Source organism: Hyperoodon ampullatus (genome assembly GCF_949752795.1).
Source record: "Hyperoodon ampullatus genome assembly, chromosome: X".
NCBI lineage: Eukaryota > Metazoa > Chordata > Mammalia > Artiodactyla > Ziphiidae > Hyperoodon > Hyperoodon ampullatus.
In genome coordinates this window covers 2,276,807-2,301,412 of record NC_136913.1, presented here as the reverse complement: position 1 = coordinate 2,301,412, position 24,606 = coordinate 2,276,807, and positions in this window count along the sequence as shown.

The following is a 24,606-nucleotide window of genomic DNA, read 5'->3' as shown; positions in this document are numbered from 1 at the left end:
ATTACCATAAAAGGTCAGGGCTTCACATCTATCAATGCTCAAAGTGTCTCCGTAGCATCTTGAGCTGTTGGGAAGCATGTCAAGGAATGTGTCGTTTCCATTGCCCTTAACCCCTGCCGGGTCCAAAGCAGGATCTATCACGTAGTAAGAGTTGATGAAAGTTACAAAACTGTATTGTCAGCTCTAAGCACCATGTACCATGGACCTCTAGAACTTACCCATCTTGTATGACTGAAACTTTGTACCAACTGAACAAAAACTCCCCATTCCCCTCAATCCCCCTCTCCTGGCAACCACCCTTCTGGAATTTTTCACTTCTATAAATTTGGCTACTTTAGATACCTCATGTACATGGAACCATGCAGCTTTTTGTGCCCCCCAAAAAATTGTTATGAGTGTACATTTCATGTTAAATGTTCTTCGCATACACACACACCAAACCAAAACAAAAAAGGGATACAAGGAAATGTTGAGACATGATGTATATGTTTATGACCTTGATAGTGGTGAAGGTGTCATGAGAGTTTGCATGTGTCCAAACTCTTCAAATTGAAGACATTAAGTATGTGTAGTTTGGGTTTTTTTTTTTTTCAGTTATACTTCAATACCGATGGGGGGGTGGGGTAAGTTACTCAAGAGAATACATGGCCACTATAAGGACTGAAATCTTCAACGAAGACATACATTGCAAATGCAAAAACAAAACCAGTGCATATTCATCCACCTGCTTGCCTGGGACTGCGTACATGGGCAGGAAGTGTTGAACAGTTGGCAAGAAGAAATATCTTTCTTTTCTTTTTCCCTGCAAGGTTTTGGGTTTTTTAAATAAATTTATTTGTTTATTTATTTTTGGCTGCGTTGGGTCTTCGTTGCTGTGCATGGGCTTCTCCTTGTGGTGGCTTCTCTTGTTGTGGACCACAGGCTCTAGACCACGGGCTTCAGTAGTTGTGGCTCTTGGGCCCTAGAGCACAGACTCAGTAGTTGTGGCACATGGGCTTAGTTGCTCCGCGGCATGTGAGATCTTCCCGGACCAGGGCTCGAACCCGTGTTCCCTGCCTTGGCAGGCGGATTCTTAACCACTGCGCCACCAGGCAAGTCCCAAGAAGAAATATCTTAACATATACATCAAGTGGCTGACAGCAGCCATACAGCTTTCCCCAGAGCATGGGGGATGTGATCCGTTCATTTTAGTGAACACAGGTGCTCACACTCTAGAAGCTGATCTGCAAACAAGTACTGGCACCATGTGCAGAAGATTTGAATAGGCAAAGGTACTGCTAGGAAGATGGTGTGCAAGTGAGTTTTGCCTTTGACCACAGGTACTTTTCCTGTCTAATAGCTCTATCAGGCACAGGTTAATCCCTGCACCCTTTCTTTCTCTCTGCACACGTTTTGCCCCAGCAAGAATGCAAGTCTGGCTTTACCCTGGCAGCTAATGAATGATCCGGAAGGTATGGACGGCACCTGCGAGATTCATTCGGTTGCAGACTTGGCCAGCTCAGCCCTGGAGCACTTTTGCCTTGGACGTTTATAAGCAGGTTGTGCCTTCAGTGGATCAGACCCACTGCACCATCCCCACAGCCAGCAGCACAGGACCTGTTCTTCAAATTACCGAGAATAATCGTGGCTCTTCGTTGCTGAATGTCCTGGTTGCTCTTCCTTTTTATCTTTTTGTTCAAGTGGGAAAGAAGTGGTGGGCAGGGCTCCTTGGCCATGTATCTTCCGTGGGACCACAGCTCCCTCTATTGTCCTGATATTTTTCCACTTAAGGAAAGAGAACGAATGGTAACCAACCTTGGGAAAGGTTTGCTTGCTTCTTGGCACCTTGAAAACACGCACATATCCGATCAGTCTGACCGCGCTGCAGAAAGGGTAGGTGAGTTTAAAATTCAAGCCCTCTGTAGGATTTTCCTCTATATCAAAGTTTTTAATGCCCCAGACCAAGAGATTTTAAAACTGCATTGTCTTATTCTGTTGTCTCAATTATGAAGTTTCTGATTCTCCAAGAACATCCTACCTGAAATCACAACTTTCCTTCTTCTTGAATATCCTTCATGTCATAATTTTATTAAAATCTGTTAAAATAATATCATAGGGCTTCCCTGGTGGTGCAGTGGTTGGGGGTCCGCCTGCTAATGCAGGGGACACGGGTTCGTGCCCTGGTCCGGGAAGATCCCACATGCCGCGGAGCAGCTAAGCCCGCGAGCCACAACTGCTGAGCCTGTGCGCCACAACTACTGAGCCCATGCGCCACAACTACCGAAGCCCGCATGCCTAGAGCCTGTGCTGTGCAACAAGAGAAGCCACCGCAATGAGAAGCACACACATTGCAACAAAGAGTAGCCCCCGCTAGCCACAACTAGAGAAAGCCCGCGTGCAGCAATGAAGACCCAACGCAGCCAATAATTAATTAATTAATTATTTTTAAAAAAAAGAAGAAAAGAAAAATGCCTCGTAGGAAAACCAATAAAATGTTTCTTTAGTTCTAACTCTACACAGCTGGAATAGCAAAGGAGAAATGAAGGAGAAAAAAGTCTACTAGCTCCTGTGTACCAGAGGATAAAAATCAGAAGCGTTCTGAATATCCAGCTACTACAGGGCGGAAGTGCAGCTAAAGAACAATGGGCTGTGTTCCTTTTCATTTAGAAGCAATAAATTCATTACCATAAAAGGTTAGGGCTTCCCACCTATCAATGCTCAAAGTGTCTGCGTAGCATCTTGAGCTGTTGGGAAGCATGCAAGGAATGTGTCGTTTCCATTGCCCTTAACCCCTGCCGGGTCCAAAGCAGGATCTATCACGTAGTAAGAGTTGATGAAAGTTACAAAACTGTATTGTCAGCTCTAGGCACCATGTACCATGGACCTCTAGAACTTACCCATCTTGTATGACTGAAACTTTGTACCACCTGAACAAAAACTCCCCATTCCCCTCAATCCCCCTCTCCTGGCAACCACCCTTCTGGAATTTTTCACTTCTATAAATTTGGCTACTTTAGATACCTCATGTACATGGAACCATGCAGCTTTTTGTGCCCCTAAAAAAATTGTTATGAGTGTACATTTCATGTTAAATGTTCTTCACACACACACCAAACCAAAACAAAAAAGGGATACAAGGAAATGTTGAGACATGATGTATATGTTTATGACCTTGATAGTGGTGAAGGTGTCATGAGAGTTTGCATGTGTCCAAACTCTTCAAATTGAAGACATTAAGTATGTGTAGTTTGGGGTTTTGTTTTTTTTTTCAGTTATACTTCAATACCGATGGGGGGGTGGGGTAAGTTACTCAAGAGAATACATGGCCACTGTAAGGACGGAAATCTTCAACGAAGACATACATTGCAAATGCAAAAACAAAACCAGTGCGTATTCATCCACCTGCTTGCCTGGGACTGCGTACCTGGGCAGGAAGTGTTGAACAGTTGGCAAGAAAAATATCTTTCTTTTCTTTTTCCCTGCAAGGTTTTGGGTTTTTTAAATAAATTTATTTGTTTATTTATTTTTGGCTGCGTTGGGTCTTCGTTGCTGTGCATGGGCTTCTCCTTGTGGTGGCTTCTCTTGTTGTGGACCACAGGCTCTAGACCACGGGCTTCAGTAGTTGTGGCTCTTGGGCCCTAGAGCACAGACTCAGTAGTTGTGGCACATGGGCTTAGTTGCTCCGCGGCATGTGGGATCTTCCCGGACCAGGGCTCGAACCCGTGTTCCCTGCCTTGGCAGGCGGATTCTTAACCACTGCGCCACCAGGCAAGTCCCAAGAAGAAATATCTTAACATATACATCAAGTGGCTGACAGCAGCCATACAGCTTTCCCCAGAGCATGGGGGATGTGATCCGTTCATTTTAGTGAACACAGGTGCTCACACTCTAGAAGCTGATCTGCAAACAAGTACTGGCACCATGTGCAGAAGATTTGAATAGGCAAAGGTACTGCTAGGAAGATGGTGTGCAAGTGAGTTTTGCCTTTGACCACAGGTACTTTTCCTGTCTAATAGCTCTATCAGGCACAGGTTAATCCCTGCACCCTTTCTTTCTCTCTGCACACGTTTTGCCCCAGCAAGAATGCAAGTCTGGCTTTACCCTGGCAGCTAATGAATGATCCGGAAGGTATGGACGGCACCTGCGAGATTCATTCGGTTGCAGACTTGGCCAGCTCAGCCCTGGAGCACTTTTGCCTTGGACGTTTATAAGCAGGTTGTGCCTTCAGTGGATCAGACCCACTGCACCATCCCCACAGCCAGCAGCACAGGACCTGTTCTTCAAATTACCGAGAATAATCGTGGCTCTTCGTTGCTGAATGTCCTGGTTGCTCTTCCTTTTTATCTTTTTGTTCAAGTGGGAAAGAAGTGGTGGGCAGGGCTCCTTGGCCATGTATCTTCCGTGGGACCACAGCTCCCTCTATTGTCCTGATATTTTTCCACTTAAGGAAAGAGAACGAATGGTAACCAACCTTGGGAAAGGTTTGCTTGCTTCTTGGCACCTTGAAAACACGCACATATCCGATCAGTCTGACCGCGCTGCAGAAAGGGTAGGTGAGTTTAAAATTCAAGCCCTCTGTAGGATTTTCCTCTATATCAAAGTTTTTAATGCCCCAGACCAAGAGATTTTAAAACTGCATTGTCTTATTCTATTGTCTCAATTATGAAGTTTCTGATTCTCCAAGAACATCCTACCTCAAATCACAACTTTCCTTCTTCTTGAATATCCTTCATGTCATAATTTTATTAAAATCTATTAAAATAATATCATAGGGCTTCCCTGGTGGTGCAGTGGTTGGGGGTCCGCCTGCTAATGCAGGGGACACGGGTTCGTGCCCCGGTCCGGGAAGATCCCACATGCTCCCAAGCGGCTGGGCCCGTGAGCCATGGCTGCTGAGCCTGTGCGTCCGGAGCCTGTGCTCCGCAACGGGAGAGGCCACAGCAGTGAGAGACCCACATACCGCAAAAAAATAAATAAATAAAATAAAATAAAATAATATCATAGTCTAAGACGGTAGTATTTAATCTTTTCTGAATTATTTGAGATCTTGGTTTGGATGGCTCTTCTTGTTCCGTTATTTATTCTACCTCCAGAGAACTTTATTATTTCTGTGTGCCCTTAGTTTCTGCAGACTTGCTAGGTAAACCATCCCAGTATGTCAGTATGCATCTGTGACTCTTACACAATTTCATCAAGCTACGCTTTAGTAGCCATGATAAACCAGAGAAACACAAGGAATGTTTCTACTTACAGAGTAGTTAGAGAGGAAAAACAAAGGTACATGAATCAATTCATTGCAAAAACTTAAATTTTTTAAAAATTGGAGACCACTGTGAGTTGGCATCACAAATAGAATTTTTAGGAGGGGGCATCTTTCTAAAACAGGTAGGTAGGGTTAGATTCCTGGGAACCTTGTGAGGAAGTGAATGTGTTTTTGCATTTGGAAGCGATGTGCATCTTTGGGGTGCAGAAGGTGGTCTCTGATAGACAGGTTTTTAAAGATCCCCATGATTTTTGACACCTGGTATGGATACCCTGTGGATATATAATGAAGTCGTCAGTCTCTTAATTGGGTTACATGATATGCCAAAGGGTAAGGGATTTTGAAAATTTAATTAAGGTCCCTAATCTGGTCCCTGGGAGCTAAGGAAAGGGAGATGATCATTGGTGGACCTGACCTAATCAGGTGAGCATTATGAAGTGGGTCCAGACCTTCCTGAGAGGAATATATATATAATATATTGGAATATACGTATAATGGACTGTCTGCCATCAAAAGAAGGAACTCATGCCATTTGCAACAACGTGGATGGACTGGAGGGGATTATGCTAAGTAAGATAAGTCAGGCAGAGAAAGACAAATACTGTATGATATCACTTATATGTGGAATCTAGAATATAATACCAATGAATCTGTATGCAAAACAGAAACAAACCAACAGACATAGAAAACAAACTTATATTTGCCAAAGGGGAAAGGAGGAGGGATAAATTGGGAGTACAGGATTAACAGACACACACTACTATACCTAAAAGAGATAAACAGAAGGATTTACTGTAGAGCACAGGGAACAATGTTCAATATCTTGTAATAACTTATAATGGAATATAATGTGCAAAAAACCCCACAGATGCCCCCAACCTGGATCATTATGCTGTACACCTGCAGCTAACACAATACTGAAAATCAACTCTACTCCAATAAAAGAAAGAACTCAAGAAACCAGTTTACCTACCAGTTCTAGAAGAGCTCAAGAAACCAGTTACCAGTATATTAAAAAGGATATTAAAGGGTAAAAATGGACAGCCAAATGAAGTGATACATATGGCAGCAAAGTCTTAAAGGGTCCCCAAAACAGGGGCGTCTGTCCCAGTGGAGTTTGGGGTGTGCCACCTCCCCCACCTGGATGCATTTTGGTTGACCAGCCGGGAAGCTCTCCAAACCCTATCCTTTCTGAGATTTTATGGGGCTTCATTATGTAGGCGTGATTGGTGAAATCCATGGACATTGGAGATTGAACTCAACGTCCAGCTCCTCTTGCCTCCCTGGAGGTCATTGTTGGGACTGAAAATTCCACGCTTCTGATCACACAGTTGGTTCCCCTGGCCACCAGCCCCCATCCTGTAATGACCCAGGGACATTGCAAAGCTACCTTATTAACATAAACAAGACCCACCTTTAGGACTCTCTCCTTCAGGAAATTCCAAAGGTGTCAGGAGTCTGTGCCAGGAACTGGGATGATTAACAACTACCTGTTTCTTATCCCACATCCCAGTATCACACTACCTGACCTTTGAGATTTGAGAATATTTATGTGTGGGTGTTATTTTAAAAATCATTGGATTGCCCACAGTTGTCAGACTCTAGATGTTCAAGGTATTTATTGGATCCCAATAATATGAGTGGTGAGGTTGGTCACCTACGATGTTTTATAGCAAGTGTAAAAGAAGTGTTCATATATTCAGCTTGCTTAATCTGAGGACCATCCTACTGACCTTAATCTCCCATCCCCCCTTGTCGATCATGTCTTCTTCGGTACCTTCCATTTGTTTTTGTCATCATTGCTTGTATTCAGCATTCCATTTGCTCTCTACCAACGTGACATCTGCATTTTGTTTTTTGTTTTTCTTAATTTTTATTGGAGAACAGTTGATTTACAGTGTTGTGTTAGTTTCTGCTGTACAGCAAAGTGAATCAGTTACACATATATCCGCTCTTTTTTTAGATTCTTTTTCTATATAGGTCATTACAGTGTATTGAGTAGAGTTGCCTCTGCTATACAGTAGGTCCTTATTAGTTATCTATTTTATATATAGTAGTGTGTATATGTCAATCCCAATCTCCCAATTTATCTCTCCCCCCGTTATCACCTGGTAACCATAAGTTTGTTTCTACATCTGTGAGTCTACTTCTGTTTTGTAAATAAGTTCATTTGTATCATTTTTTTTAGATCCCACATGTAAGCGATATCATACGATATTTGTCTTTCTCTGTCTGACTTACTTCACTCAGTCTGACCATCTCTAGGTCCATCCATGTTGCTGCAAATGGCATTATTTTGTTCTTTTTATGGCTGAGTAATATTCCACTGTATATATGTACCACATCTTGTTTATCTAATCATCTGTCAATGGACAATTAGGTTGCTTCCAAAGTCCTGGCTATTGTAAATAGTGCTGCAGTGAACATTGGGGTGCATGTGTCTTTACGAATTATGGTTTTCTCAGGGTATATGCCCAGGCATGGGATTGCTAGGTCATATGGTAGCTGTATTTTTAGTTTTTTAAGGAACCTTCACACTGGTCTCCATAGTGGCTGCACCAATTTACATTCCCACCAACAGTTTAGGAGGGTTCCCTTTTCTCCACACCCTCTGCAGCATTTATCGTTTGTAGATTTTTTTGATGAGGGCCATTCTGACTGCCGTGAGGCACCGTCTGTGAACAAGCCTGATTTGCTCATCACTGTGGTCTGAGTATTTGTGTCCCACCCAAATTTATGTGTTGAAGCCCTAACATGAGGGTGGAGCCCTCATGATGGGATTAGTGTCCTTATAAAAGAGACCCCAGAGAGCTCCCTTGCGCCTTCCGCCAGGTGAGGACCCAGAGAGATGTCCATCTATTCTAATGTTGATTGAATGACCGAGACATAGAGGGTGGTTATTGGCACAATTACACATCAGTCGAGTGAGTGGACAGATTTGATGTGTGAACACACTTTGAACAATGTTAAGCAAAATTAAAATGTAAGTTTGTAGCATCTTTGTTAACTAATGACATTTGATTACCCATGTTAGATCACATGAAATGCTGCCAAGCTGGGGGAAAGACACACAATGACTCGCCTCTCCTTTAAACTGTTAAGAGATTAAACAACGGGACACCTCCATCGTTTCACAGTAGAGGTCAGTCTTGTAATCCTTCCACAGGAAAACTTAATTCTTTGATCTGGTAAAGTACCCAAGTGATTATTCTGCAGTGGACACTGAAAAATCAACTATCCCCTAAATGTATTCCCAGGATCTGTTTTGAGTCACTTATTAGTCTTTGAACTAGAAGTTATCTGTAGGTTGGTAATTGAAGTATCTAGCCGTCTGCTTGCTAATTAAGATGCTGAAGGTAGTATTATTATTTACTTTGAGTAATGAACGATATCAATTGCACAGAGTTGAGGTAATGAAATAAGCATTTTGATTCAATGTTACACTAAAGCTTTACCCACACTTTCATTATTTTTCATCTATCAGCATAAGGTTTTTTTTCCCTGCGACTCTAGTAAGATTTTTATTTTACCTCTTATCTGTAATTTTGCCTCCTTGTTCATTCTTAATATTGTTGACTGGGGCCAGCTCTCTTATATCTCTTGTTTACTTTTCCCCAAGGTTTTCTCTTTTATGAGTAGTTGCAAAAAATGTAGCTTTTGGTTTTATTATCCACTCTCTGTTTTCTTTCCTTTTTTATTTTCGTGTTTGTTGCTTTCTGTTTTATTCATTTATGTTTTTTATTAATTTGTCTTGTGATTTCCTTGGGTTGATTCTGTTACTTTTTAAAAATTTCTTGACTTGAATATTTAATTCGTTAACTTTCAGCATTTCTTATTTTCTGGAATATATGTGGACGGTTCTGTCTGTATTCCCCCCCTGATATAGCAGTACCAGTTTGGGTACATGGAACTTTCATGTGATGCTATATGCTAAATATTTTGTAATCTAGTTTATAGTTTTAAATCTTTGACTAGGGACTTATTTAGAATTCTGTTTTTACTTTCCAAATATACAGATGGGGGAGACTACCTTCTTATAAATGATTTTATTCATTTTAGTTAGAGAATATGATCTAAATGGTGACATTTATTATTTGCAAAAAAATTCCTTTTTGATCTAATACATAGTCACTTAATGAAAATGTGCCATATATGATTAGAAAAATGTGTTTTCTTTCTGTGTTGAAATAAAGGTTCTATATAGTATGTATGTTTGATCAAGCTTGTTCATTTTAATTGTTCAAATCTTAACACCTATCCATAATATATATATTTTTTAAATCTGTTTGACATATTTCAAGAGAAAATGGTGCTGGTACTCATGCAACATCTTGGAACTTTCTTCCTTCTGGAAAAGTTTTCAGAGTCTAGAGCACAGACTTTGATGTCTATACTCAGCTCACTTTTGCTGTGACCCTCACTGTATTTAAGGGCATCTCGACAGAAATAAATCTTCATCCTTTCCAAAACTATTTGGGTTTGGGGCAATATTCTGGGTCATTTTTCAACAGGGGAGAGTAGGAATACTTTAACATGCCTTTAGGAAATTAAAAAATAATATTTTCTTTTTTATTTCTATTTCTAAGAATTTATCTCAAGAACAATTAGACAAACGTGCAAAGACATATGTAAAAAACTATCCATTACAGAATTGACTATATTAGTAGAAAAGTGTTAATAATTTAAATGCCTATCAAGAGATTTTGATTAAATAAACCATATACACTTATGTAGGATTATTATGTACAATGTTCTAAGCACTTCAGAAGCTGTAAGTCATTTAATCCTTATAACATTATATACTATAATATAGTATCAAATGTTAATATAATAATGTAATAATGTTCTTACCCCCACGTTACAGATGACAAAGCTAGAGACCTAGAGCAGGTGAGGAGTTGTCCAAGATCACACAGCTAGCACACAGCAGAGACAGGGCACAATGCCAGGCAGTCTGTCTCTAGAGCATGAAACATAATTTTTTGTAAATGTTTTCTTCCATATAACCATTATGTGAAGGTAGCAGAATGTTGAAAGAAGCAAATAGTGAAGCGTGAAGCCAAAATATATTTTCTAACCAATGGCATCATAGACCAGGAGGAAAAAGACAGTAGATGTTGACGTTGCCCTTTTATGTGTGTGAATCTTCTTTGTAGTAACGTAAGCTCCTACACAACATTTTCAAGATTTTTTAAAATTTTATTGAAGTGTAGTTGGTTTACAATGTTGTGTTAACTTCTGCTGCACAGCAAAGTGATTCGGTGACACACATATATACATTCTTTTTCATATTCTTTTCCATTACGGTTTATTACAGTATATCGAATATATTTCCCTGTGCTCTACAGTAGGACCTTGTTGTTTATCATTCTATATATAATAGTTTGTATTTGCTAATCCCAAACTCCCAGCCCTTGGCAACCACAGTTTTGTTCTCTATGTCTGTGAGTCTGTTTCTGTTTTGTAGATAAGTTCATATGTGTCATATTTTAGAATCCGCATATAAATGATACCATATGGTATTTGTCTGACTTACATCACTTAGTATGATAATCTCTAGGTCAATCCATGTTGCTGCCCATGGCATGACTTCACAGAACATTTTCAGGTTTTATCAGCACGCTGAGAAGAGATATTCCCAGAAGAGCCATGGAAGGAGTAGGTGAAACACCTTATAGTTGTACTTGAGTAACTGATCGTTTGCTAAATCACTTCACCGCCTCGCGCAGTTAACAAGTGGCTTTAGGTTTCTGTAAGGAGAGCCTTCCCCATTTTACAAATTTCCAGTTCTACTGAGATCAAAAGAACACGTGGTCTCTCCCCAGGGAGAGATGTGGGTCTCACTTGCTAGCTGCAGAGGAGAGAGGTTTTGGGAGTTGCTGATGAGCTGTTCCCCATTTAACGCCAGCCGCCCAGAAATAGGAGAGCTTTCCCTGTACCCCCGCTGGGGGCGGAGAGGGTCACCCCAGTCTCATGGCCAGAATCCCCAGCTGTTGGTACTACTTAGCGGGCATGATCACACATCTCTTGACCACTTGGGCAAGAAGAGACCTTGAAATCCATCTATGTAGGTGCCCGATTGCTGTGTGTAACCACGTCCCTGAAACTTGAAAGAACACACTTTTATTGAGAGACTAAGTATACGAGTGGTCAATGGATGGACCAACTATAAAAATAGAATTCTGACCCACGACTTTCGGGCACCAGCTCCAAACACCAAGCCCTTACGTGCAGTGACCAGCCTCACTGCCACCTCTAGGTACAATGATGCCGGGCGTGAAATAACTTCTTTTTTTTTTTCCAACAAGTTTGTTGAGGCATACTTTGCCTACCACACAGTTCAACCACTGTAAGTGTACAAGGTGATAACTTTTAGTAAATTTATAAACTTGTGCAGTCATCACCACAAGCCACTTTCAGAACACTTCCATCACCTTCCAAAACTCCCTCATTGTTGTTTCCAGTTAATCCACAATTGCACCCTCAGCCCTAGGCAACCACTGATCTGCTTCTCTCTCTCTTTTTTTTTTAATCCTATGAGAGTACTATAATTTATTTGGGTAATCATCTGTTTGGGGGATCTTCAGGTTGACAAAGCCTTTTTTAAAAAATTTATTTGCAGTATAGTTGATTTATAATGTGTTAATTTCTGCTATACAGCAAAGTGATTCAGTTATACATGTAAGTCTATATGTGTGTGTGTATATGTGTGTGTGTGTGTGTATATATACACACACACACACATATACACGTTCTTTTCAGATGCTTTTCCGTTATAGATTATTAAAAATTATTGAATATATTTGCCTATGCTATACAGGAGGTCCTTGTTGTTTATCTATTTTATATATGGTAGTGTGTGCCTGTTAATCCCAAACTCCTGATTTATCCCTCCCACCCCTTCCCCTTTGGTAACCATAAGTTTGTTTTCTATGTCTTTGAGTCTGTTTTGGTTTTGTAAACAAGTTGATTTGTATCATTTTTTTAGATTCCACATAAAAGTGATATCATACATTTGTCTTTTTCTATCTGGCTTACTTCACTTAGTATGATAATCACTAGGTCCATTCATGTTGCTGCAAATGGCATTATTTCATTCTTTTTTATGGCTGAGTAATATTCCATTGTATATATATATACCACATCTTCTTTATCCATTCATCTGTCGATGGACGTTTAGGGGGCTTCCATGTCTTGGCTATTGTAAATAGTGCTGCTATGAACATTGGGATGCATGTATCTTTTTGAATTATGGTTTTCTCCCGATATATGCCTGGGAGTGGGGATTGCTGGGTCATATGGTAACTCTATTATTAGCATTTTAAGGAACCTCCATGCTGTTCTCCATAGTGGCTGTATCAATTTACATTCCCACCAGCAGTGCAGGAGGGTTCCCTTTTCTCCACACCTCCTCCAGCATTTACTGTTTGTAGACTTTTTAACGATGGCCCTTCTGACCGGTGTGAGGTGATACCTCATTTTTGTTTTGATTTGCATTTCTCTAATAATCAGGGTTGAGCATCCATATGTCTCCTTTAACAATCAACCCAGATGGCCAGGATTTGATTAATTACAGACAGCTTCCCTAATGTCCGTCTTTGTTTCCAGCTTAGGACCAAGCAGAGAAAACCAAATAGGCACCCCCTAGCCAGTCACACAGGATTCCCTGCTTCTAGTTAGCTTCTCCAAGCCAGCAGCCCCCATCAGGGCACACCTCATCCTTCCATTTATCCGCTCATCTTTCCCACTCCTGCGCCTGCCTTTGAGTCTCTGCCAAAGGCAAGCGATGGCAGCCAGCTCCCTTACTACGGCAAAGTCTCAATCAGCAGCATCTGCTTGTTCTCATCTGGGTGGTCTTTTCTTATTTCCCAACTCAACATGGCTCACAGACATAAAAGTAAACACTGAAGCTATTAGCTTCTAGCACAAAACAGGTGAGAAAATCTTGCCAAATTTGGAATATGCAGAGATTTCTTAGGACACAAAAAGCATGAACCACACTAGAAAGAAATCGATAAATTGGACTTTATCAAAATTAAGAACTTTTGCTCTCTGAAGGACGCCATTGAGAAAATGAAACAATAAGCTGCACACTGAAAGAGAATATTACATAAAATATGTATTATACTTACATAGGTATTGTATATTTGTTATGCATTTAGAATATGTAAACAACTCAATTATAAAAGACAACCCAATAAACAATTGACAGAAATATTTAAACAAACACCACACACAAAATATGTATAAATGGGGCCAATAGGCATATAAACAAATATGCTCAACATCATTGATCATCAGAGTGAGGCACAGTAAAATGACAGGGCTTCCCTGGTGTCTCAGTGGTTGAGAGTCCACCTACCGATGCAGGGGACGTGGGTTCGTGCCCCAGTCCGGGAAGATCCCACATGCCACGGAGCGGCTGGGCCCGTGCACCATGGCCGCTGAGCCTGCGCGTCCGGAGCCTGTGCTCCGCAACGCGAGAGGCCACGGCAGTGAGAAGCCCGCGTACCGCAAAAAAAAAAAAAAAAAGTAAAATGACAGAGAGATGTACAAACTATTAGGTATGAAATAAGCTACAAGGACATACTGTACCGGGAATAGAGCCAATATTTTATAATAACTATACATGGAGTATCGCCTTTAAAAGTTGTGAATCACTATATTGTATACCTGTAACTTACATAATATTGTATGGCAATTATACTTCAATTAAAAATGAAATAAATTAAATTAAAATTAAAAGTGAGATACTACCACCCAACCACTAGAATGAACAAAATTTTAAAAGCTCGACAATACCAAGCAATGGATGTGGACCACCTGGAATCCTCACACCCCCCTGGGTGGGATAAAAAACAGTACAACTACTTTTGAAAAATAAACGTCTGGCATATAAATCAGAAATTTTACTCCTAAGTATATAAACCAAGAAAAAAAATGACGGGGTGAAAGGGGGATTAGAAAAAAGATGTCTGTACCAATATTATTGCAGTTTCATGCAGAATAGGACAAACAGGTAAATGGTTATACAAACTGTGGTCGCCACAGCATTACGAAAATGTTTCAGAAATGTGCACACTCTCCTGACACCTGTGCATTTGACTTCTCCACCTTCCTGCTGTCTTTGACCTCACCTGGAGGTGATAGGGTTTTATTCGCATGCTCTAAGCACACCTAGGAGACCTCTGATGTGATGGTAAATATTCCATAGCTGGGTTCCATGAACCAGGTAGAGCTTTCCATTACAAATCTTTACCAGTTCACACGTTTCCACCTACCCGCTCAGTGTCAGATGAGAGTTTAAACACTAAGATGTGTCCAAAAGAGTGTTTCTGAGTGAAATAGAAAAATGCTGGTGTTTGGTGCCATCTAGAGGGTGCGATGTGCTATGGCTCCACCTAACGCGGGGTTTCTTGACCATTGACAGAGGGAAGTCAGGGAGCCCTTTTAACACCAATGAAACGTAGAATCGGCTTTTTCAAAAATGATTGTGAACTGGCGCTCAAAATGTTGACACTTCATTTTTTCTAGTTAAAATAATACCTGGCTTAATAGTGTCAACTGAAAAAAATGCACAACCTAAAAGTTGAGAATTCTGCTTTATTTGGTGGACTTTTCTGAGAACTCAAGCCCAAGCCCTCTCAGGTAGCTCTGAGGGACGGCTCCAAAGAGACAAGGGAGGATCCAGATTTATAGGAATTTTTGCAAAAAAAAACTAGGTAGTGGGAACATCAAAAGATTACTGTTAATGAAAGAAAACCAGACATCTCAACGGAATGAATTTTGCGCTTTTCTATGTATGGGAAGATGGAAGAGTCTGGGGTCATTGAAATCATTGTTTGGTATGCACCTGAGCTATCTGGAGACAGTTTCCTGTTTTTCTCCATCCTGAGTCCCCTCAGGGGGCACAGCTGGGGGCAGCTGCGGTGGCTGAGGGCTTGGTGGCTGCAACATCCTTTGTTTACCGAGTTGAGAACCAATGGTTGGAAGGAAGAGACACACCCCTCTTTTTTTTTCCCCTGTTCAAGAATAATTCTAGAATTTATTCCTATTTAATTCCTCACTAAGAAACTTTTTCTTTTCCAGCTTTATTGATGTACGATCGACACATAAAATTGTATATATTTCAGGTTCACGATGCGACGCTTTGATATGTTCATACATCATGAAATGATCAACCACAGTCAAGTTAGTTAACACATCCATTTCCTCACACAGTTAGCTTTTCTGTGTGTCTGTAGTGAGAACACTTGAGATCTACTGTCTTTGTAAATTTCAAGTACAGAACAGAGAACACAGGATTGTTACCTGGGGTCACCATGCTGGATATTACCTCTGCAGGACCTACTGACAGGGTTATTAACTAGCATCTCCACGGTGGACATTAGATCCCTGGGATTGACTCCTAACTGAACGTTTGTGCCTTTGACCAGCCTCTCCCCATTTTTCCCCAGAACCCAGCCCCTGGCCACCAGCATTCTACTCTCTGCTTCCATGAGTTCGACTGTTTTACATTCCATAGTTGACATCATTCAATACTTGTCCTTCTGTGTCTGGCTTATTTCACTGAGATGAATATCTTCCAGGTTCATCTATGTTCTCACAAATGGCATAATTTCCTTTCTTTGTAAGATTAGGTAGAATTCCATTCTATGTACACACCTCCTTGTCTTTATCCAATGATCCATCCACATGTCTCCTTTGAGGGTGTTGGGGGAGTTGATGGTAATACCCTGGGTCGGAAGAGAGTAAAAGCAGAGAAGGAAAGAAATACTTACCTATCTTTTTACTTTTCTTTTGAAATATAGTTGATTTACAATGTTGTCTTAGTTTCAACTGTACAACAAAGTGATTCAGTTATATGTATGTATGTATGTGTGTGTGTGTGTGTGTGTATTCTTTCAAAGACTCTGAAAAAGAAATAACTCTTATGTTTTGCCTCATGGTGGGTGCTGGGGGGTGACGGAGGAGATTATTCAGGATGGAGCAGACGTTAGTGAGAGATGCTTTGGCCCAAATCCATTCTTCTAATAGCACACGTACACACACACACACACACTCACATGCATGCATGCACACTTGGGCACTCATGCAGGTACACGTGCTCACCCTTGCACATTTACACACACCCACATTCATGATCGTAGTCACACCTATGCTCCTGTTCACAGGCTCTCACACTAGTACACACACACACACACACACACTGCCCCCACTTCTCATTAAGCTCCTGACCCTCTCCTATCTCCCCACCACTCACTGCACCCGAAATTTGGCCTCTGTACCCCAACAATGAATTGAGTCTCAGAGACAGAATTTGGGGTGAAGCAGAAGAGAGTAGCTTTCTTGCTTTGCCAGGTAAAGGGGACCACATACCCTCAAAACTTTGTGTCCTGACCTGGAGGGGGTAGTGAGGACTTTTCTAGTCATGGTTTGAAGGGGGCGTGGTCAGCTTGTGGACCTTCTTCCGATTGGTTGGTGGGGAGGTAAGTGGGAGTCGGCATCATCAACCTTCTGGTTCCAAGCGGTCTGGGGTCTATGTGCTTTCAGGAAGCATGCAGTTAACTTCTCCCACCTGCTGGGGTTTCAGCATCTGCAGAAGAACTCAAAGATATTGTTACATGTGTCCCTTGAGGGGGAACCAGGACCTGCCCCAAGGCTGCACTGTTGTTTCTTGGCTGCTCCTCCCTTGTCTCTGCATCCCCTCTCTTCCCTGATTAGCATCTGCTTGAACCTGCCCGTTGGAACGCAGGGAAGATCATGGGGGCTGAAGGAAGCCTATTTCCTATAATCAAGTAACAGAGGATGCAACTTCCCTGGTGGCGCAGTGGTTGAGAGTCTGCCTGCCGATGCAAGGGACACGGGTTCGTGCCCTGGTCTGGGAGGATCCCACATGCTGCAGAGCGGCTGGGCCCATGAGCCATGGCCACTGGGCCTGCCTGTCTGGAGCCTGTGCTCCGCAACGGGAGAGACCACAGCGGTGAGAGGCCCGCGTACTGCTAAAAAAAAAAAAAAAAAAAAAAAAAACCCATATTTTATTTGCCACTGAATCCATGCGATGCCTTGCACATAACAAGCACATAATGTTTGGCCAATTGACATGAATTTATCCGAAGCCTTTAATTTTTTAAAAGAAAAATAGCCATTTCTCCAAATCATTTCAGAGTTGTTCTCTAGTTATGCATGCCCTTTATGTGAAACCATACAGACTTTTTAAAATTTTCATTTCATACATCATTTGCTGAAATGCCCTTTAAAATGGAATGAAACATGGAGCTTTAGGAGACAAAACCCTGTCCAAAATACATCATCTTCTCCCTTCGTATTGGGACCCAAAGGTCTCAGCTTATTAACGACATCGGAGATTCTCATAAAGCAACTCTAGCCGGGAAGACAGCTGAACTCCAGCTTAACGGGAACCTTCATTATTCAGACAAGAACACCCAGACCCCGACCATGGAGTATGGGTCCCGCAGTCAAGATCCTTCTCAGGGAACTCAAGGAAGGACCGTTTTGATGGGGGATATACTGCAAAGTTGTATGACACATCATCACCTGATCTTGTGTCACTTGATCAAAAGCAAAACGTCCTGTGTAGGCAAAACATGCTTTATTAGTTAGGGTGATGCTAAGCTTTAAATGATGACTCCCCAAATCTCAGTGTTATTAGCAGATAGCCCGTGTTATGTCCAAAATGATTGTTTCTGGTTGGCTGGTGATGTCCCCCAAGAGGTTGTGCGGAGACCCTGCCTCCTTCCACTTTGTGCCCAAGTCCTGGTGAACCAGGACATGGTCGTTCTTTAATCAGAGTAGGGAAGATGGGGAAAGTGGGTTTGTTTGCTTGGGCTGCCAAACACCACAGACAGGGAAGCTCAGACAATGGGTATTTATTGCCTCACAGGTTCTGGAGGCTGGAATCTGAGATCCCGGTGTCAGCAGGGCTGGTCCCTCCCGAGGTCTCTCTCCTGGACGTGTAGACGGCCGTCTCCTCCCTGTGTCCTCATGTGGTCGTCCCTCTGTGTGTGTCTGTGTCCTGATCTCCTCTTCTTATAAGGACCCCAGTGCTATGGAATCAGGACCCACCCTAGCGACCTCATTAGAGATTCTATCTCCAAATACAATCGCATTCTTAAACACTGGGGGTGAGGGCTTCCCATATGGATTTTGGGAGGACACGATTCAATCCATAAGAGAAGTCATGCCCACTTCTGGACTCTTGGGCCAGAAATAAATGCATGACATCTATACACACTTCGTTGGCCAGACTGCATCCCGTGGTCTCATCTCAATCCCCAGGTTGGGGGTAGGAAGCTGTCTAACAGAGATATGGCTGCAAAAGCCACTTCTCCACAGTGACTCAACCAATAGACGGGGAGCATGGGTATTTGGTGGACAGGTAACCACTTGAGCCTCTACCACACTTCAGAAGACACATTTTTGGCTCCAAACCCACAAAATTCCATCCAGTACCTGGGGTCTCCATCACTAGGGAGACCCTATCATTCACTTTTCTTCTCTGTTGCTCACATCTTCTTGTGCAAACTGTCCCTGGGAAGACGCTATGCTTCAGTGAGGTATTCCTATATTACACTCACGCCTCTAAATTGCCTTCAAACCAGGACGCTGCTTCAATCTATTTATTTTATTGACGTTAATTAGATGGATGGAAGGGGGGAAATCCCTCACTTATTGGCATGATTGGGACACACATGCAATTAGATGCCACGATACCACTTCCAGGGAGGTTGAAGGGTAGGCTTGGGGCCCCCAGAGTGAGCCTTGAAAAGGAACACTCACTGAATGGGAACCATCTTCAGGATGGAATTCAAAAGAGCATATTCTCCAGTCGGCAAATATGTATTTAACATATGCGTTACCGAGCTCCAGTTTGGCTTCTCACCTCTCAAAAGCCAATAATCAAGAGACAGGTGTTGGTTGGGACAGGAAAGGTTGCTTTATTCAGGAGGCTGGCAGCCTGGGGAGAAGGAAGACTCACATCCAAGAACCAACTCCAAAGATTCTGCTCGGTCAGGAAAGTTTTGCAAGGTAGAAAGGGGGAATAATCTCAGTTAATCGTCAAGGTACGGGCTCTGATTAGTTGCCATCTCCCACTTGTTGACTCCTTTCTTTCTTTTTTTTTTTTTTTTTTGTACGTGGGCCTCTCGCTGTTGTGGCCTCTCCCATTGCGGAGCACAGGCTCCAGATGCGCAGGCTCAGCGGCCATGGCTCACGGGTCCAGCCGCTCCGCGGCGTGTGGAATCTTCCCGGACCGGGGCAGGAACCCGTGTCCCCTGCATTGGCAGGTGGGCTCTCATCCACTGCGCCACCAGGGAAACCCTGACCTTTCTTTTTTTAAATTTTTATTTATTTTTTAAAATTGAAGTATAGTTGATTTACAATGTTGTTAGTTTCAGGTGTACAGCAACACAATTCAGCCATATATGTATATATATTTTCAGTTTCTTTTCCATTATAGGTTATTACAAAACAGTGAGTAGAGTTCCCTGTGCTACACAGTAGATCTTTGTTGTTTATCTATTTTATATACAGTAGTGTGTATCTGTTAATCCAAAACTCCTAATTTATCCCTCCCCCCACCTTTTCCCTTTGGTGACCATAAGTTTGTTTTCTATGTCTATGAGTCTATTTGAGGTTTGTAAGTCAGTTCATTTTTATTATTTTTTAGAATCCACATATAAGCGATACCATATGATATTTGTGTTTCTCTGTCTGGCTTACTTCACTTGGTAAGGGATAATCTATAGGTCCATCCATGTTATTGCAAATGGCATTATTTCATTCTTTTTTTATGGCTGAGTAATATTCCATTGTACATATGTACCACATCTTCTTTACCCATTCATCTGTCGATGGACATTTAGGTTGTTTCCACATCTTGGCTATTGTAAATAGTGCCGCATTTCTATACACTAACAATGAAAGATCACAAAGGGAAATCAAGAAAACAATCCCATTTACCACCACATCAGAAAGAACAAAATACCTAGGAATAAACCTACCTAAGGAGACAAAAGACTAGTACTCTAAAAACTGTAAGACGCTGATGAAAGAAATCGAAGCTGACACAAACAGATGGCAAGATGTATCACGGTCTTGGACTGAAAGAATCAATATTGTCAAAACAATCTTTCTTTAAGATGCTGTCTTGTTCACACCGTCTGCTCATGGGATTACTGAAGTGGAAGCTGGGGAAAAGATCTAGTCATCCATTAATTACTTATTCTTCATTCCTACTTCTTTGATCTAAGAAAAGCATCAACAGGTTAGACAAGGCATTGTGTGATCAAAAGATGTGAGAGGTGTGCTTGGGCTGGAAATGAGTGAAGCGTGGGGACACCTGGTATAAAGGTTAAGTTAAAATATAGCTTTGCTAAAGTGAGAAGACAAGGGGCCTCCTGCAAAAAGTTGCTTCCTTATAGCACAGGGAACTCTACTTTGCTGTACAGTAGAAACTAACACAACATTGTAAAACAACTCTACCCCAATAAAAAAAATTTTTTTTAAAGTTGCTCCCTGCAAAGAGCTGCTTACACATGCCATATTCAAGACCCATGCCAGGCATTGGGAATAGGAATATGTGTAATATCCAGGGCACAGTCTTTGACTATCTGATGGGTGGAGAGGATGTCTAGATGGAACCGCAGACCTTCAAAAAAATCACGGTAGCAAAATGAGATAAGTGTTACGAGAAAGATGTGTGCCGAGATAAGGGGCAAAAAGGGATTCTCTTACACTCTACTGTGCTCTACAAGCAGAGAGCCTAAGAGATACTTCTCATAAAAGAAACCTGGGTGGTTTAACAAACAGAGACAAATGCTATTCTCCTTCTGTCGGTCACTCTGATAGGAGAATGATGAAATAAAACAAGGAAGCCCAGACAGTTCGGAGTCCAGGGCCCAAATGCCATTCTCGGATCCCATGGTTCCCAGAAACCGTAATCGAGCAGGACCCTATGGGGCCTTTCTGGGACAGATCCTTCCCCCTATGTCCTTTGCCTGCCTCTTGTTTGTAGAAAAAGTTTAGCCTCCTAGGCCTTCCCCGAGTTCCAAAGAATACATTTAATCAGAGAGGTAAAAAAATGCAGAAGGAAAAGAAAAGAGTCAAGCAAGACAAAAATAATAATAGTTTAAGCTGTTAAACAAAATCAAGGACCTTTAGTTCCTCCACAAGGGCTATAGAGAATATTCTGAGCCACGTCCTGTGAGCTGTCTTATAGATACTGAAACCCCACCAGGTGGAAGAAGTTATCTCCATGATGACCAGACCGTTGCCATGACATAAGCTGCTCCATCTTGCACAATTCCAAGAACTGGCCTCAAGGAAACAGGAACAAACTGACCTTGGAACTGAAGCTTAACTGTACTTAAAACAACATGATGCTGATCAGACCTCCACATGGCCAGTTTCAAGATGATTGTCGGACCCGACTGTGTTGTTCTACACATAGCCCCTTCCTCTGGCCCCTCTATAATCTCTGAGCAAAACTTGGGGACTTAGGAGTTGGTTCTTTGGGACATGAGTCCCCCTTCTCCCAGGATTGCAGGCTTCCTCAGTAAAGCTATATTTCCTTTTACTCAGTACTTGTCTCTCAGTATTGGATTCTTGAGCGACAACCAACAAAACCTGAGTTCAGTAACAAAAGGATGGTGTAATTTGACTTCTTCTAATTCATATCAGGAAGGGTGGGAAGAAACACAGTTAGTAACCCAGAGAAAGCTCTCTAGCAACCTGGAAGAACAAGATTTACCTGGGCTGAGTGTGCAGGTGGCCAACCCTGGTCTTCACCAGACTCCTCCACCATGAAATCTGACTCGGTTCAAGTTTTTTTTTCTATTTTAATTTATTTATTTTTGGCTGTGTTGGATCTTTGTTGCTGTGTGCGGGCTTCTCACTGTTGTGGCTTCTCTTGTTGCGGAGCATGGGCTCTAGGCACGCATGCTTCAGTAGTTGTGGCATGTGGGCTCAGTACTTGTGGCCTGCGGGCTCTAGAGCTCAGGCTCAGTAGTTGTGGCGCACAGGCTTAGTGGCTCCACAGCACGTGGGATCTTCCCAGGCCAGGGCTCGAACCCATGTCCCTTGCATTGGCAGGCAGATTCTTAACCACTGCGCCACCAGGGAAGCCCTCGGTTCAAGTTTTCAGAGAGAGAAGAAAGACCCCAGAGGGTTATCTGTGCTTTCCTAACGTCACGTTGAATTCATTTCCCTGACTGTAGTTAGAAAGAGAAGGCTTCCTGCCCTTGGGGTTGCATCTACCTGACTAAGGAGGAAAGTGTTTACCTTCTTTCCATGACTTGATCCATTATGGATGGCCTTCTCTTTGTCAATATAGGGAAAGCAAGCATCCCTACCCTAGGATTCCATAGGTTAGCCCCTTTAAAACGCAGGGCAGTTGACCAAGTGTGTTCCATCCCTACAATGGACTCTGACTCAGTATTAAAAAGGAAGGAAATTCTGACACACATTACAAAGTGGATGGACCTTGAGAACACAAGGCTAAGTGAAATAATACAGTCTCAAAAGGGCGAATACTACATGATTCCACTTACATGAGGTACCTAGGCTAGTACTAAGGTCATCAAATTCAAAGATACAGAAAACAGAATGGTGGGTGCCGGGGATGACGGAGGGTAGGATGGAGAGCAAGTTTTTAATGGGTTTAGAATTTCAGTTTTGCAAGAAAAAAAGAGTGCTGAAGGTGAATGGAGATGTTGGTTGCTTAATAACATACATGTACTTTACTGAACTATAAACTTAAAAATGATCAACGTGGGATATGTTATGTGATGTATATTTTATCACAATTAAACATCTTAAGGAGAGGGAACTACTTCAGAAACACTGATACAAAATGCAAGGCATTATTTCTGGACAGAAAGGACCTTCAAGCACTTTATATGCCCCTGGGTCCGTGTATTCACGGACGTCCTGTGGCCAGTCTGTCTGCCAAATATGTTAGTCTGGCCTCAAGGGAGTTCTTTATTCAGATGAGAAGGTCATTTCTGAATGCTGGGAGCAGCGATGGGATTTGCTTTTTGATTAGATAGCCCACATGTACTTCTCTGCTGTCCTCTTCCTCCCCTCAGAAGCAAGGCTGGATTATCCCATGACATAGAAACCAGTGGGTGCTGCAAAACCATTCTTTTAAACTCCTGAGATTATTCAAAGGAATCCTTGGGCTGTGAATCAAAACAATTCTGTACAAAACTTCTCTAACCAGGGCAAGAACAGCTACAAAGCAGGCAGTACCATTCACGAAACTATAGCCACTCTCCAGAGTAATGCTCCAAGTATAATTTTCCCCCCCAGAAAAGAATCACTGGCTTTTATTAGAATGAACAATATTTTGCATGCTGTACTGAAAGTTTTTACATGATTCACATGAAAAGGACCACCAGCACATCTGACATTCCAAATGCAATTCCTTTGGCAGCCAGGCATTTTCTTACCCTTGTAAACCCATCCCTGAAAAACCCTGATTACTTTTCTTTGAAGTGTATCTGCATAGTAAATGCTGCCACTTAGGCAAACACTCAGGAATTCACAGCCCCAATCTTGCCCCCTTAGCCCACAGGGATAGGACTTTATAACCTAATTCCATTTAGACTGTCAAGTATTTGAAAACAAGAAATTACGGGACTGCAATTTCTAATCGTGCCAAGAACAGCTATTAATAGAGGTGAAGAAAATATAAAAATATACATTTTTTTAAAGTGCATCAGCAAATTGGCAAGTTAGTAAAGAATATTCAGTTTCCAAAACTCTGCCCAGTGAAATAAAAAATGCCCAAATGGGAGAGCTGTGAGTTTTAGTCTTATTCAGGGACTTAATAAGGACTATAGCTTGGGAGACAAGCCTCTCAGGTAGCTCTGATGAACTGCTCTGAAGAAGTGGCGGTGAAGGGGTCATTATATGTATGATTTTGGTGAAGGGATATACCAATCAAGCACACGTTTCGATAGAAGATTCCTGCTAGTCATGAGGAACATATAACCTCAGTGCATGATTTTAGTGCTTTTCTAAGCATGACAAGATGCAAAAATCCAGGATGGTTAGATATATCTCACCATCTAAGGGCCTCTTTTGCCTGTTTTCCCAAAGCACAGAATGCTTCATCCTGATCATCACCCTGAGATCTTTTCAGGGCGTACTGTATAGGTCAGTGACTGCAGTGGCTAATAATCTAATCCTTCTAGAACCAGATGGTGAGTGACTTTTTTTTTGTTTTATTTACAACTCTAAGTGGAGATAAGAAGTCAGAAAGATATGCTGGCAAGTGTAGAATCTACAAAAATGGAACGACTCCAGCTTCCACAGACCCACAGAGTCTGATATGAGATTTC